We start from the raw sequence: 18225 nt of genomic DNA, 5'->3' as shown, positions 1-18225 counted from the left end.
CTGACTTTAAAACTGCCATGTTTGCCTGTCTGTTTGTCTTGTTTTGGACTGAAGTCTGTACAAACTTGGAACCACAACCTTCACTTTTGGCAGCCTTTTTCAAGTATACGGGTGGCTGCCCCCAAACCTCTTTCTGTGTCCGTTTGAATCCTTTCACAGACTCAAATTGTAACCTTCTCTTTTTGACTGCTGAATAGACGTCCAACTTCCCTGACTGGGTGAATTTTTCTTGACAGTAACAGCAATCTCAGTTCCAAGTGAAAGGACTCAAAATTGGGTTCAAACCCAGCATCTACAGTGGATTATGATCAATAGCAGGCAGTATTGTTTTGAAAAGAAGCCATGCTCACTTGTCAAGTCCCATCCATCCATCCATCCATTATCCACCACTTATCCGAGGCCGGGTCACGGGGGCAGCAGCCTAAGCAGGGAAGCCCAGATCTCCCTCTCCCCAGCCACCTCCTCCAGCTCCTTTGGGAGGACCCCAAGGCGCTCCCAGGCCAGCCGGGATATATAATCCCTCCAGCATGTCCTGGGTCTTCCCCGTGGCCTTCTCCCAGTGAGACATGCCCAGAACATCCCCCCAGGGAGGTGTCCAGGGGGCATCCTGACCAGATGCCCAAACCACCTCAACTGATTCCCCTCAATGCGGAGGAGCAGCGACTCTACTCTGAGTCTTTCCCGGATAACTGAACTCCTCACCCTATCTCTAAGGGAAAGTCCAGCCATCCTGCGGAGAAAACTCATTTTGGCTGCTTGTATCCGCGATCTTGCTCTTTCGGTCACTACCCAAAGCTCGTGGCCATAGGTGAGGGTAGGAATGTAGATTGACTGGTAAATCGACAGCCTCGCCTTTTGGCTCAGCTCTCTCTTCACCACGACAGACCATTGCAGAGCCCCCATTACTGCGGATGCCGCACCGATCCGTCTGTCGACCTCCAGCTCCATTCTTCCCTCACTCGTGAAGAAGACCCCAAGATACTTGAACTCCTCCACTTGAGGCAGTAATGTGTTCCCAACCCGGAGAGAGCATTGCACCCTTTTCCGGCTGAGAACCATGGCCTCGGATTTAGAGGTGCTGACTCTCATCCCCGCCGTTTCACACTCGGCTGCAAACCACTCCAGTGAGAGCTGGAGGTCACTGTCCAATGAAACCAACAGAACCATCATCCGCAAATAGCAGAGACAAGATTCTGAGGTCACTGAACCATACCCCCTCCACTCCTTGGCTGCGCCTAGAAATTCTGTCCTTTAAACTTATGAACAGAATCTGTGACAAAGGGCAGCCGTGGCTGAGTCCAACCTCAACAGGAAACAAGTCCGACTTATTACCGGCAATGTGGACCAAGCTCCTGCTCCTCCTGTACAGGGACTGAATGGCTTGTAACAACAAGCCTTATACCCCGTACTCTCGGAGCACACCTCAGAGGATGCTTCGAGGGACACGGTTGAATACCTTCTGCAAATCCACAAAACACATGTGGACTGGTTGGGCAAACTCCCATGCCCCCTTCAGGATCCTGGCCAGGGTGTAGAGCTGGTCTAGTGTCCCACGGCCGGGAAGGAATCCGCATTGTTCCTCTTGAATCCGAGATTCAACCATCGACCAAACTCTCTTCTTCAGCACCACCGAATAGACCTTACTGGGGAGGCTGAGGAGTGTGATCCCCCTATAGTTGGAGAACATCCTCCGGTCACCCTTCTTAAAAAGGGGGCCCACCACTCCTTGTCAGGTCCCACCACACCTAAATCCACATTGCACAAAATGGATCATCTGCTTTAGGTATAATCTCTATTTTTCTAATCTATGTGTGGAGAATTGTTTCTTGTTGAAGACTAGGGAGCTTCCACCTGCTCACTTCGCTCGCCAACCCATCCCAGCACTATGCACTGTTGTGAAGAGGGGGGCTGAATGCACCCCAAGGAGATGTGGCTGCTCCTCTGAAACCCCTCTTAAACAGTAATACAATGGGAAACAAATAAAGTGTTTTTTTTTACTTCCTCTTTGCTCGATCAGATGCTGGTGCTGCTGCTGCCTTGCCGCATGATCTGCATTTTGTGCAGCGCTTCAAATGTTTATCACGGGTCGTGAAAGTGTCTCTCTGTCTCTCTTCAAAAGATCACTTTTCCAAAGATCACATCTCGTCACAAGATTTTTTTTTAATAATAGAGAGATTTTTGTGAGTTTCTGTGCATGCAATTTATTTCACACAATGATCAAGTCACCTAAATCATCATTTACTGAAATATCCCATTTTATTTATAGTTGCATATTGACAGATTAACTTTACATTATACACTTGAAGTGGAAGGGCAAATGCTGTGGCATAAAGATTGGGCTACAAGAAGTAATGAAGAAGATCAGTCCTCTGTTGTGATGTGTACATAGAGAGAAGGAATGCAGAAGGACATTTATTACTGTAAAGTTTTATTCTTTCTATCAAATGAAGCTTGCTGTGTCAAAACAAGTTAATATTGTTAGCTTTTTGCATTATATATTCCGCCATCATTTCTGTTTAGTCTTTGAAATACTGGGGTTGGTGTGTACTAAAAATTGTCATTTAAATTGTGTGCAGGACTGTTGTATTTCTTGCAGAAGCAGACTGTATCCAAACTACTGTATGTCTAAGCAGCTGGAGTCTTTTCCTTCATACACGGTACAATTTCATACTGTAAAGGCTGTGTCATGTTACACAACCTTTCCATTTTTTTTCTGTCACAGACTTCTTTTACACAACTTTAATGAGCTGGAGGCAGTCACAGTTTGCTCCTGTGTAAGGATGGATCTGTGATGAAGCTAATGAAGCTTAAGACTCAGGACACCAGGAGTGAGTTTAGTCTTCATTGCCTAAAAAGTTTGGGTGTCTCCTGTATGAGAAGGTTTTTTAAAAAAATAATAATATTAATAATATAGTTAAATTTAGTAGAAAATAATAGTGAAAATAAAACATTATAAGGTTATTAAAGTATCATGTAGGTTAGTCATAAATTAAAACATGTTTAAATTGAGGTTGTTTCATTCTCAATATGTTCTAAATATATGGGAGCCCCCATAACAGTTCAAGCTTCAGGGTCCCAAAAATGTAGGTTCGTCACTGTGGTTCTATAATCTGACATGACCAGCAACTCAGTCTAACCAATCTGCAGCTAGCTCCGACAAAATCAAAGAGGTCTGATTTTGTCTTAAGTCTTAGGGGTGGGCTTGTGTGCTTGTGAGAACTGACAACAAATGAGTGCTCATTCAAAGGTTCAATGCATATAACACAGCTACAAGGATTAAGGGGGTCTTAGGCCTACCAAAAAGAAGACACTTGACTGTCTGATGTCATGCAGTCTGCATACTATGACTGAATGGAAAAAAGAAATAAAGGCCCAAGACACAGCTGAACTTGCCGTACCTGTAAAGCCTTCACATGGCCGCAAGCTCCATCAGGCAGCATGCTGTTCACTGTCAGAGAAAAGGACAGGCTTGCGATACTTTTAAAATATGAAACCGTGCACGTCTGTGGTATGTGGCAGGAAAGCCAGAGTTCTGTGAGAAAAAACTATATGGTGTAATGTGGGTGGGAAAGCAGTCTAGTGCAGGCAGGCAAAAGGTTGAGCCACCAGCCCGGTCACCTCCCTTTTAAATGCAACAAAAAAATAGAGCCGTGCAGTAGCATAAATGAAAGTAAATATGGCTCTTGACTGCCTTGCTTTAGAATTAGAGTTTGCCGAGTTGGAGCTCTGTTCTCCTCTCAAGTACGTCAAACATTGACACCACATACCTTGGGTGCCTCCTTTTTATATCATTCATGCTTGTGGGCGAAGCTAGGCATTATTTTTGACCAGCCTTTCCATGCAATGGGACAAAGAGAAGATGCCGTTACCGTCAGTGCCCCCTCTTGTCCCAAGGTGGAACGGCTTACCTCACCTGAGCCAATAAAAGGGTCTTCCAGGCGCAGAACTGGCAAGCTATGTACAGAAAGTGCCCAGACCAGGATTTCATTCCAGAACTGTGCTAACCTCTGATATTTGATATTTCATTGCATCTTACATTTCAAAATGTGTAAAGCATTTCAGCTACACAGTCCTCACTTAAGGTTGCCTCTAACATTCTAGTTGGTATTTACATTTACTATTCTTACAATCTGTGTTTCTGTTCAGACTTAGATGCATCTAACATTTAGTCTATGTGCAGAAAAGCTGATTATTAGATGATAATTTGACTTGGACTAAGATTGACTAAGATTTTTAAGTAATGAATACAGCCCTCCTTTTCAAATCTGGTTAAACTAGCTGAGTGACATAGTCATCTTTAAACTTTCTAAAAAATATAATTTGAAAAATGTACTTTTACACCAGTAGACCAAGGTCAGGTTGTTTGTTCAGAGTACTGAGGAGGTTAGGATAGTGAAAGTTTTACATTATAATTTACTCTTCTATGATTGTCTCCTGCTTTGCTTTCATTGTTTTCCAGTAACACATTTTCACTCTTAGTGCTGGTTTTATTTTCTGTCAGAGTTAATGTTCTCTTGGTAATTAATTAACTATTCATTATTTAAAGATGTAAACAAGCTAATGTTGTTAAAGAGCAGCACCTGTATTTGGAATCCTCTCTTTTCTCTACTAGTTAGTTTTTTTTCCTTGTTTTTGAAAATTCAAAACATGATTAATGCTTGGACTTTTTCCCATCTAATGGCTTCATTTCATGTAACGGGACACCAATTTGATACTGACTGTACTGCCTGCGTACTGGAAAAGGTATTGCTATTCATCAACAGTTCCCACCGGTGCTTCAAGCAAGATGCTTTTACACCTCTGTATCTTTTGCTCAGGGTCAATTGCAATTCACACATGGTATTTTATATACAACACAGCTTAGCTGCTGGCAGTCTCCATGGGCTTTGCGTTGTAAGTATGGGTTTCAGATGTCTTGAAACAGAAATGACCTGTACTATTTGGAAATTTTTGTATTTGTCTCAGATCTGTTGCCAGCATAATCCTCTCAAAATCCTCTGGTCTTCTTTTCCCTTCTTTAAGTTCCCTTCCCTTGCGTCTCTAATAGTTCCTTCTGACAAAAGTAGGGTTTCTTAAAGGTTGCCTTTAAGTGACAGACCTTTAAAGACTTGCCAGTCCTCCACAGAACACTTGAAGCATTGATAGATGGAATGTGATCTTCAACTAATTGTGTTGATTAAAATAGTAGAGACAAAGATTAAAAGTGTTGATTGTTCCAAAAAGTATAGAAACCAATCAAAACACATCATTTATGTTAAAATAGACACCTGAATAAAATAATACAGCATTCAAAAGTGTCTATTAGAAGAATGTGTATTTGTAATAATTACAGGTAATTTCTATTTGTCCAGCTTTAATAGAGATTAAAACTATCATTTAATTTATTGTAATTGATTTAACAAGTGACCATTTGCTTTTTTATTAATGATGAAGAGAAATAATTTGTCTTGATTCTGGCACATTAAAATAGCATATTTTATGTCAAATTATTTTCTCTTATATATTTAAAAATTTCAAGACCTAAAGGTGTTTTTATAAAACACATTTGTATCTGTCAATTTTCTATACCATTTACCCACTTCATTGTCACAGGAAACAGTAGTTCTGAAATATCTTTACTCAATAAATTCTTCATATTGTATTATGTTACAACATGGAAATTGTAATGCATTTAATTGGGATTTTTTTAGTACCAATCAAAATCAAAATGTTAATGTAAAAATAAAGTTCTACAAATATAGTATTTGGAGTCTCTAATCTGAGATATGTCTTGTTTTTAAGCTGCCAGTTAACTGAATTCTGTGGCCACTCAGTGGCTAGAGGTAAACACTGATTAAACAAATAAAGTAAATATTTAAAAAGGTGGAAAGACATCAGGCCCAGACGGAATCCCACCAGAGGCTCTGAAGACTGATACCATAGCCAAGATGATGCACCTTTTACAACTAAAAGTATGGGAACACCAACAAGTGTCTGAAAAGTGGAAAAAGGATACTTTGTGTAATTGTCAGAGAAAAGTAATTTATTCTCCTAGGCAAAGGTTTTTTTAACAAGACAATTCTAGAGCTATACCAGATATTTTCTATTTGTGTACAGTCTTCTCTAATGTAAACATTAACTCACATAACAAATCATATCTGTCCATCTTTTTCTAATGACTAACAAAACATGCTAGTTCAAACACCTTCCATGTCACTAAAAATTCTGGCATCTCAATTGGTATCACATCGTTGCCATACCTTCTGACATACCCATAGCCATATATATTTAAACACTATATGAATAGTGAGAGTCTTCCAACCCACTACTCACAAAAGTATATTGGCCACTTTTACATTAGCTTATGTTCTTTTATTTATTCTTAATTTCACATATTTTACTTTGGTGTTTTGAAACCTGTAGAACTTTTTTTCTTTGATGTTTTCCTCTCATTATGATTTGAGACTTTTTCACATTAATATTTTGCATTTACCCTGTATTTACCACCTTGTTTTCTTATGACCACTGCCAATTTAAACACCAATTGCTATGACATGGATGTCAGTTGCTATGAACACGCTCCCAGACGTTGTGTCATGTGATGTCATCTTTGTTGACGCTTTCTAAGCCAGTGCCATGTGAGACTCAATGACCGTGTTTGTGCATAACTTTCATGTGGTGAGAAGATAAGTCAAAATGAAACCTTTTATTGGCTAACGAGAATAATTACAATATGCAAGTTTTCGATGAAACTCAGCCCCTTCTTCAGACAAAGGCACCTGAGTTGCCTCAAAAGCTTGCATAATGTAATCTTTCTAGTTAGCCAATAAAAGGTGTCATTTTGCTTAACTTCTCACCACAACCATAACGGCTAACACGGTACAACACCCTAATACTGGATAACTTTTAAAACTTTTGCAGGCATTTTTGTGTTGTTCTTTCTGGTGTGACTAATTGTTGGTATGGTTCGCTTAGAATTTGATTGTGGTTTGCACATTGGGCTTTGTTAATTTGACTCCTAGCTTTGACCGCTGCTTGTTTTAAAATAAAAATTTCATCTCCCTGTCCTTTTTTGCTTTTGCCCTAGTGACCTGATGGCTTACATCTGTAGCAGAACAGCTATGCACCTCCTCAATTAAAACAACAAAACTTCACGTGTACAATCGAATGCCTTGAAGGTGAAAAAGGACAAGCTGCATTAACATGGACAGAATAATACACTTCACACACTGCATGCTCAGTAGCGAGGACATCTGCAGTGTGGTTAGGTGTTTGCTGGCCAACTCAAGGCCAGCAATTTAATAAACACTTCATTGCATGCATTTCCATTCTTTCCACACTGGAATTCTGCACGTCTTTGAAACAGGAACATCACACTTCTGGTTTCTTTTCCACAAAAGGGAAGAAACACGTGTAGGTGCCCTTGTTTTACTTAAATTTAGTATGATCCTCCTTATTGGTGGATGAAAATCAAGATGCAGCATAAGGCCTTCTGAACAATAAATTCCTGATATTGACATTTGGTCTTTCTGTGCCTGTCTTTGATGGAGCAAATGATACAGATTTTTAATACCTCTTTGGTAATGTGAGATACATGTCCACAAATTGGAAAAGCTCAAACTGAAGTGCAAGCAAGTAATTAAAAAATAAAATAACAGGTGGTCCTCATTTAATAATGGCTATGACCTTCAAGCCCCATCACGAAAGTGGAAAATTTAGGTTGTATGTGCACACACGCATCCAAGGGTATACAGTGCAATTGGTCCAACTTTTCATCCAGTAACAGGCTGGCAGCATAGGTAAGTAATAATTCTGAGCATATGATAGAAAATTGGTAGCAAAAACTGAACAAGAACACAAAGCTGATGGTTATTAGTGATGGGTCTTTCTTGAACGATTCGTTCATTTTGAACGAATCTTTAATGTGACTCGGGAAGAACGAGTCGTCTCGTGGGAGTGATTCGTTCAGTCGCGCATGCGCATTTGCGCAACTTCCTATAGTTTCTGTATTGGAGTTACTAAGTTATTAAGTAGTCACGTGACAAAAGAACGAACGACTCGAAAGACTCGAGGAATGAACTAATCAGTTCTCTTTCTGGCTCAGACTGCATAGGTTAAGCTTATGGGGCTGTCACGTGATGAATGAACGACTCAAACCCGAAGACTCGAGAGATGAACTAATCAATTCTGTTTCCGGCTCAGACTGCATACTAGGTTAAGCTTATGGGGCTGTCACGTGATGAACGAACGACTCAAACCTGAAAACTTGTCAGATAAGAGGCGAGGTGAGCAAATCATAGACTAAAGACCCAGGTAAACAATGAATTAATATTTTCTGTTTCTTATATTATTATAGTTTTGTCTTGTTTGTAGTGTGATCAACATTTGTGTAAGCAGTAGATGTGTTAGGGAGGTAACAGGTAACATTTTAATTATATTTTGCTAAAATGAACGAAATGACTCGAAAAAAGATTCGTTCATTTTGCTGAACAAGACTCAAAGGTCCGAGTCGGTAAAATGATCCGAACTTCCCATCACTAATAGTTATTATAAACTTTAATATTAAGATTAATTGTGCAGGCAGGGTGGAATGGGTGGAGAAGAGTGTCAGGAGTAATTTGTGACAGATGGGTATCATCAAGAGTGAAAGGGAAGGTCTACAGGACAGTAGTGAGACCAGCTATGTTATATGCGTTGCAGATGGTGGCACTGACCAGAAAGCAGGAGACAGAGCTGGAAATGGCAGAGTTAAAGATGGTAAAATTTGCATTGGGTGTGATGAGGATGGACAAGATACAGAAATGAATTCATTAGAAGGTCAGCTCAGGCTGGACGGTTGGGAGACAAAGTCAGAGAGCCAAGATTGAGTTGGTTTAGGCATGTGCAGAGGAGAGATGCTGAGTATATTGGGAAAATTATGCTAAGAATAGAGCTGCCAGGCAAGAGGAAAAGAGGAAGGCCTAAGAGAAGGTTTATGGATGTGGTGAGAGAGGACATAGATAGATAGATAGATAGATAGATAGATAGATAGATAGATAGATAGATAGATAGATAGATAGATAGATAGATACTTTATTAATCCCAAGGGGAAATTCACATACTCCAGCAGCAGCATACTGATACAAAAAACAATATTAAATTAAAGAGTAATAACACAGACAATAACTTTGAATAATGTTAACGTTTACCCCCCCCTCCCCCTTCCCCCCGGGTGGAATTGAAGAGTCACATAGTTTGGGGGAGGAACAATCTCCTCTGTCTGTCAGTGGAGCAGAACAGTGACAGCAGTCTGTCGCTGAAGCTGCTCCTCTGTCTGGAGATGATACTATTTAGTGGATACAGTGGATTTTCCATAATTGATAGGAGCCTGCTGAGCACCCGTCACTCCGCCACAGATGTCAAACTGTCCAGCTCCATGCCTACAATAGAGCCTGCCTTCCTCACCACTTTGTCGAGATGTGAGGCGTCCTTCTTAACACTAGAATTACCAGAGCCTACGAAAAAACTCGTAAATCCATCCCACCTTAAATCGCGTCTTAAATCCGTTTGAACATCTCCGCCAGAGTCTTTTGTCATCTAAATGTGCTGATAAACAAAAGCTACTAGCAGCCAGCTATTCCATCCCCCCACCGACTTAGAATGAACTTCTCCTAGCTCATGCCTTGCCTTGATTTGATTATCTGGGATTGAAGTGGAGTTTTAGAGTGGAAATAATTCTAGCGTTATTTGGAATACACGCATTTCATGTGTGTTCCGTTTCTAGAGTAGTCTGTGCAAACACATTTTTAAAACAGAAATGTTTTTCATATTCTAATAGTAAATGACAAAATGTAGGCATAAACTATATAACGTATGAAGCCTGAAGTCCATATATCAAAGAAACACTTTCACAAAAGGTACAAATAAGAGAACACGTGCGCTTTTATTCAAAAATATAACTGCACAAAAAAAAAGCCGCGTTAGCATGCCACATTGACACTCTTACTACAACCGCCGCGGTGGCGTAATGGTATCAGTTCCTGACTTGGAATCAGAGGGTGGCAAGTTTGATCCCGCACGGCTCCACTTCGAGAAATGAACTGCTCTTATTCTTACAATTTTAGAATAACAACATAAATTTGATTTCAGTCTGTAACAGCCGGTGTAACTTATGATACTGGTAAAGGTTAGCTTTTTTTTTTTTTTTTAATTCACTTTTCATTCTCGCAGTCGCATTCAGAATCAATCCATACAACCCCATCTGACACAGCTGGTTTCACATAAATAAAAGTGCACTTTATTCAAGACTATAACTGAAGAATAAAGAAAGCAAGTTACAGTTGGTGGTTGATACGACAGCTTGCGTGGTGCAATGCTAAGAACTGCTGATTTCAAGTGACGGTGAGATACGAAGGAGGCAGTTTCGCCAGCGTTTGTGTGTCAGAACCCTTTTGGGGGGGGGGGGGTCAGTAGTATGCATCATGGTACACTGCACACCTATAGCGCGTCTTTATGTCAGATGGGGTTGTATGGATTGATTCTGAATGCGACTGCGAGAATGAAAAGTGAATTAAAAAAAAAAAAAAAAAAGCTAACCTTTACCAGTATCATAAGTTACACCAGCTGTTACAGACTGAAATCAAATTTATGTTGTTATTCTAAAATTGTAAGAATAAGAGCAGTTCATTTCTCGAAGTGGAGCCGTGCGGGATCAAACTTGCCACCCTCTGATTCCAAGTCAGGAACTGATACCATTACGCCACCGCGGCGGTTGTAGTAAGAGTGTCAATGTGGCATGCTAACGCGGCTTTTTTTTTGTGCAGTTATATTTTTGAATAAAAGCGCACGTGTTCTCTTATTTGTACCTTTTGTGAAAGTGTTTCTTTGGACTTCAGGCTTCATACGTTATATAGTTTATGCCTACATTTTGTCATTTACTATTAGAATATGAAAAACGTTTCTGTTTTAAAAATGTGTTTGCACAGACTACTCTAGAAACGGAACACACATGAAATGCGTGTATTCCAAATAACGCTAGAATTATTTCCACTCTAAAACTCCACTTCAATCCCAGATAATCAAATCAAGGCAAGGCATGAGCTAGAAGTTCATTCTAAGTCGCTGGGGGGATGGAATAGCTGGCTGCTAGTAGCTTTTGTTTATCAGCACATTTAGATGACAAAAGACTCTGGCGGAGATGTGCAAACAGATTTAAGACGCGATTTAAGGTGGGACGGATTTACGAGTTTTTTCGTAGGCTCTGGTAATTCTAGTGTTAATGCTGCCTCCCCGGCACACCACCGCGTAGAAGAGGGCACTCGCCACAGCCATCTGATAGAACATCTGCAGCATCTTATTGAAGATGTTGAAGGACGTCAGTCTTCTAAGGAAGTATAGTCAGCTCTGTCCTCTCTTGCACAGAGAATCAGTATTGGCAGTCCAGCCCAATTTATCATCCAGCTGCTCTCCCAGGTATTTATAGGTCTGCACCCTCTGCACACAGTCACCTCTGACGATCACGGGGTTCATGAGAGGTCTGGGCCTCCTAAAATACACCACCAGCTCCTTGGTTTTGCTGGTGTTCAGGTGTAGGTGGTTTGAGTCGCACCATTTAACAAAGTCCTTGATGAGGTTCCTATACTCCTCCTCCTGCCCACTCCTGATGCAGCCCACAATAGATTTGATGTTTGTAACAGAGCAAGATGCAGAGGACAGAAAGATATAGAACAAGATAAGCCGCTGTGGCAATCCCTAACAGGAGCAGCTGAAAGAAGAAGAATAAAATTAATTACTAAGGGAAGAGTATTACTTATTAGCATATCTAGCAAGGTGTGCCCCACTAAACCTTAATGTAGAAATGCCACTGATTGAATTGCACTGTTCCACATTTCACCAGTTTGATGCCCTCTGCAAAATAAATCCAGGACTTACTCATCTTGGTTGTCCCTCTTTGCTCACTGTGCATGTTCAGAGCTGCTCTCTGATTCACAATTTGGGTTTATCTTTCTCTGGTCCCTGCTGAGAACAACCCTCTTTTATTCCCACTTTGCTTTCCCTTGCTAGTCAGGGAGCCCTCTCCAAAACTAAAGCCTATTATATAAAATACATACAGCAAGTGTAAGTAGACAAGGATGTTCTGCAAAACTTGGTAGTCTTTCACAGCTAAGACAAGAGAACATGTATCTAGATGATAATAACCAGAAAAGTAATAAATCTGGGTTACACAGCAGAATGTCAAAACTAACATTGCTGAAAAAGGCTCATTTGAAAAAGTTCTTTGTCAAATGCAGTGGCCTACAGCACAGACCTCCTAAGTGTTTTTTGAATTGTGAGATGTGATATATTTTTGCTTTAAGTAAACATGCACCAAGGCTCGATCCAGATTTTTCTTTTTGCCGCTTATCAGGCATCACTAATTGCTTAGTCTGACTATTTTTACTTTGGTCTTCAGTAGTTGGAGTGAAGAACTTCAAACATTAAAGTGTAAGTGGGCTAGATACCTTCTAATAATTTGATTTGCAATTGATGGATCAGTTTAATATTTCTGTCCCAGATCTTTACATAGGTATTGCACCAACAATATACTGTCCCGCTGAAGTATCAAAAAGGATTAAGGAAAATGTTGGACTCCTGTATCAGCTATGCTTTAATGTATAGTAGCAGCTTATGTGATGCATAATGGAGCAATTTATTTCTTGTATACCCAAAATCACACAAGGAACACCTTAAAAGGCCCTGTGTTTTGACAAACCCCAGCCTTGAATCTCTAAAAAGACAAAAAAGAACTCCCAAAAAATCCTTGAAAGACAAGACAATGTGCTTTGTTTTCTCATTTTTTTAAAATGCTACAACACACTTCCTGTAGACTTTCTTCTACAGTGTGTCATAGAGAATGATGTGCCTGGATGATGTAATTTCTTTTAGCTGCTTTTACTTTCAACAAGATAAATAACATCTGCCTCATGGAAGGGGTGACAAATACATGTCTTTCTATTTTAAAAGTGTGCCCCGATTAACATTTCCACTATTTGTAGCCTTATCTTCCCGTGTTTCGTTTTCTTTTTGTTTCAAAAACAAAGAGGGAGTTTTTCATTGTTTATTTAATTAACATTGTGAACTTTTTCTTTCTCTCCTTTCATCAACCCTGCATACTGTCCAAAATAAATAGAAATTACTAACAATCATCGCCTTATCTGAGCTTTAGTTTTGAGTGGAGTGTTCAAAGTGCTGACCTTAGTCCTGTTGGGAATGCTGTACGTGCCAGGAGTTAGAAAACAACACCCTCATCCAAATGGTGATTTCAGGGTTTGGACCAGTAGACACCTCAGGTCAAGACTAGTATAAGTCGACTGGAGAGTTGAGAAGGGGTGAAGGCTGAGATGGCAGTTAAAGAGGACAGAGTTGAAAGGGAGATGGGAAGTGATATGGGAAAGTATTTAGGTGGAACGAAGAAAGGAACAAATGGGTGAGCCACCCTTCCTGATAGGCAGAAACCTGTGATATTATACTTTGCACTCCGTGTGGGTTAATCCTTCCATGTGTGCTTTTTAGCATATGCACAGTTTTTTATATCATTAATATCTGCACCATTAATGTATTTGAGGAGGAGCGTCTATTAAAACTAAAAAGAGTGCTGGAGGCACCAAAGTGATGTTGCATCAACTTCAATGTAGTAGCAATGGGAAAACAAACTAGAATGAAAGAAGACAATGATGAGAATTTATTAAGGGATTGCCCTGTTTATCTGACCTTGTGTTCTCAGGTATGTCTGTCTACACAAACAAGCTACTGTAAATTAGCCTTGTAAGGAAGCACCTCACAGAATATCATTATGTTAGGTAATTAGCACTCTGGCTTCAAAAGAAAGTAAAACTCGTGGTTGTCTTCATTGGCTTTTTCCTTGGGTGCACATGGGGGTTATTTTGCATCTTTTTGTGCTGGTGCAGGGTGTGGTCCAAAGGGTTTAACACTAGAAATCCTGATGCCTACAAAAAAGTCATAATCCTGGGCCACCTTAAATTCCTTCGCAAATCCTCATTAGCATCTTTTGTTTTGCAAATGCATCAATCAGCACAAGCAGCCTGCTATCCCATCCCCTACAGACACAGCTGAGGTTCTCCCAGTACAAGTCTCTTTATCTGGGTGTGAGGTGCCTGGAGTTGTATAGGGTAAATAATATATCATTATTTGGAATACATACATTTCATGAGTGTTCTTTGTCTACAACGATCTGGGTAAATGTAGGATGACAGGAAATGTGAGGCAAGACATGCTGAACACATACCTAAAACAGAAACATTTTCCATGTTATAGTAATAATGACTTGAAGTGTATAATGTGTGAAGACTTTAGTCCAAATATCAAATAAATATGTGTGCTTTTATTCAGGAGTATTACCAAAGAAAAAAAATCATTCAGTTTACAAATTGCTGCAAATGAGTTAAAAACCCAAGCTCAAATGTCAATCGACAGATAATCAATATGTGTTCTTGAATGGTTCAGAGATAAGAACTGCTGCCTTATAACCAAAAGGTTCCAGGTTCGAGTCAGGCTGCTCCTCTTTTTGAGTAGTGAGCTGCTATTATTATTACTATAATATAATAAAACATACATTTGATTTGAGTCTGCAACACTCGGTATAAATTTTGCCTACTTGTAAAAGTTAGCGCTTGTTTTTTATTATTCAGTTTTATTCTGTCAGTGACACACACATAGTACAACAAACTTGCCTCTACCTCTCTGAGTTGATGGCGATTATCTTCATTCTTTTCACAAGAGCAGTGAAGATCACAATTGATGCTGTGGCTGATGCCTGCTCAGAATTATTTATTGTACCGGCAATCAAAGATATGATGTCCAGTGACCACTATCAGTCTGGACAAAGGCAGAACTGTAACAACAGACAGCTTCTTCACAGTGCTTTCATTGGCTAATAGACTGCTTCACTGCAACACAACTCTTGCCTTGCACCATAAAGTAAAATGGGATGGAAACTTCCACCTACAGCTCAAGTCTCTTCAGTATGTGTGCAATTCTCCACGCTAGTGTTTAAATCTGGCAGTGCCATGCAATTTTTTTGAAATTGTTACTTTTTATTGTAATTGTCAGGATTTCATTAAGGATCAGAAGGACACCAGGCAAAAAATTCTGGACTAATTCTGGACTAAGTCTGGACTAAGATGTGATACCACACAGAGGTGGCATCATCAGATGCTTTTCAACAGCAGACATCAGTGGATGAGAAGGAGCAAGGAACTCACAAGTGTCAGCATGTATATAGATGCAAACCCATCGACTACTCTGTATTTAAGCATCAAGGATTAATGCATCCTTCTACAGGAAGAAAATGTACTGATTTGAAAAGAGGAGTGAAGGATGAACACCAGATGTGCCTCTGAATTCTGAATCACCTGCAGCGGTTTTAGTTTATTTCGAGGGTTTTTTTCCACCCATGGTTTCTAGTTTTGGTATGTCCTGATGATGATTTTTGGATCCATTTCATTTATGAGATATCCAATGTAGCAACTCACAGCTTCTATAAGCAAATTAATGGTGACTCATCAGAGTTGTTTCTGAATATTTCACAGTCAGCAACACTCAACGTGTCCGGAAGAAAATGGTCTCTGATTGGTCGGTCCAACATGAAACCATGCATGACTGGAGCTTCTTTCTTTAACTTTTGTTTATATGTGGGCATAAGAAAGATGGAGACATGGTCAGATTTGCCAAGCAGAGGCAGCGTCTTTACTTTAAGCAAAGTACTGCAGTTATCCAGTGTCATGTCACCTCTGGTAGAACATGTAATGTCCTGATAAAATTTTGGCATTACTATTTTGAGACTAGCCTTGTTGAAATCATCAGCCATGATGAGGACAGTGTCCATGCTATCATTCTGGTGGCAATTGAGGGTCTCATACTGTTCTGGGCAGCGTTGATGTCTGCTTGATGAGGAATAAACACAGCTGTACAAAATGACCGAAGTAAACTCCTGGGGAAAATAAAATGGTCAGCATTTAATCATCAGGAGCACCAGATCAAACAAGCAGTAGCGTTATAAAACAGTTATGTTCCTGCTGTCGCAGCAGTTGTTGCTACCTATGAAATATACGCCACCAGCTTTTGATTTGCTGGATTCCTCTGATTTGTCAATACAGTAAACAGAGAGAAATTCAGCAGGCCAAATCACATGAGTCAGTATCAATGGAGATAGCCATGTCTCTGTGAAACAAAAGATATTGCAGTGTAAATGTCTCACTAGAACTTTATCTTTCCTTTGACGTTGCCCAGCTTGTTCTACAATCACTGGACACTGGCTAATAGAACACTGGGAAGTGGTGGTTGCTGTGCTCAGGCCATCAGCCTGTTGCACACTTCGGCATGTTTCACTTGGTATTTCTTAGAGACATCAACAGTAGATGCACTTGTGTTTCTTTGAAGAATCTCACTCAGCTAAGCTGAGTCAGTGAATATGTGCACAGAAAGTTTGTGTTTGACATTTTTTTATGAGTGTCTACTGATCATAACTCATGAAACTCAAAGTAAAAGGTGACAAAAAAGTAAATAAAGTAACACTTAACACAACTAAACACACAATTTGGTCAGAGTCAGCAGAACGGAGATCATACTCAGATGCAACATCTTGAGATGCTTTTTGAAATGCAGGAGAAAGACTACTGTCTGGAGGAAAAAACATGTAAATAGTTAATTAGTAGAACAGGCTTTGAATTCAGCTTTCTGAAGCTGTGAGGCAGCAACGCTAACAAATAATGCAGTGTGTTGACCAGCTGTTCTTGCTTTCAAAGTGTGAAGTACAACTTTCTGCCTTCCACTTACTGTACTGTACATCCAACTGATAGTTTCTCATTTACTAAAACCAGGGCTGAATTCTTTGTTGTATAAATTGTCTACATATAAAAAGCGTGTAAACAGACCAATAATTTTGGTTAATTAATGTGTAATATTACACATTGTGTCAAACAAACATTTTTTATCATAAATGTAAAGCAAAAATAAGATGCTCAGATATTAAATGAAATGATACATCGATGACATAATATTTCATTATACTTTGGAAGCATCCATATATATATTTCCTATAATTTAGCTGCTTCAGAGAAAATGTTTCCAGGCCTTTATTGCACTTTTCTGACTGGGTAGTTCTTTGTACCTTTATTGCTCTGAGTGCACTTGACTCTAAGAAAAACCTTCTTAATTTTGATTACTACTTTTGTATCTTCAAGTTTTTATTGAACTACTGTATATACCAAGATGCGTTTTTTAAATTTATGTTCTGTTAATATCCTACTTGCATGCTTTAATTGTTTGTGACTTCAGCACAAAAAGGCAAGTAAGAATATTGACTATAATTGATACTTCTCAACATTTTATAAAGTTAAGTAAACTGTTGATAAAAATTCTTGCTTTTTCATTTTCGCATATCAGCAGACTTTCTAAAAATGTATGTTTAATGTTTCTGTTCTTTTTTTTTAAAGTAGGTCTGTATTATGTACAGAATGTGTTGTCTTATCCTCTTGTGAAAGGTAGCCAAGTTAGCTGACAGGGGCCCCAGGGCTAAAGAGCATCCACAGAGCCAGCGGCACGGAAGTGGCCCACTTTGAGGCAGCTGCACATTAGGACAGAACCTCATCAAAAGCCTCCTAAAGTGGTATCACAGGGTGGTCTGGCAATGGGAACTGGCTTTACTATCATTAATTACCAAGGTGATCCTTGGCTCCTTTTCCCCATTTAGACTAAAGAAAGATACCCAAGTGAGCTGCAGCTGGCACAAATTGAATTTTGTTTAAAAAACACATTTCCCCATTTCCAAATTTTCTCTTGTTTTGCTTGTTTTTATACTTCAATTATGACATTTAATTGTTTTTCTGGAACTATACATAGATGTTTTCTAAAGGAAATTTGTAGGTTTTCAACAGAAACACACACATCTTTGAAATTTTAAGGATATCTGAAATGTTTAGTGAATGAACATGCACACTCCCCACAAACTAAAGGATTCAGACCATAAAATGCTAGCTATGTGAGCTGGCAGTCCTATCCACTGCATAACCATGCCACCTCACATCATAAAATGTAAAACAAAACTACCACACATCAATAAAAGTTGTGTTTCCTTGGATGTTTTGCAGCCAAACTAAATCATCCCTAGCTAGTTTACAAGCCAACACAATAAAATATGCAGTCAAAAATGTGATTATTCAGCTGAGTTTACACAAACTAAATTAAAGGAGACCCTGGGAGGAGTCATCA

Source organism: Erpetoichthys calabaricus, chromosome 5 (genome assembly GCF_900747795.2).
Source record: "Erpetoichthys calabaricus chromosome 5, fErpCal1.3, whole genome shotgun sequence".
NCBI lineage: Eukaryota > Metazoa > Chordata > Cladistia > Polypteriformes > Polypteridae > Erpetoichthys > Erpetoichthys calabaricus.
Note: the sequence above shows the minus strand (reverse complement) of the source record.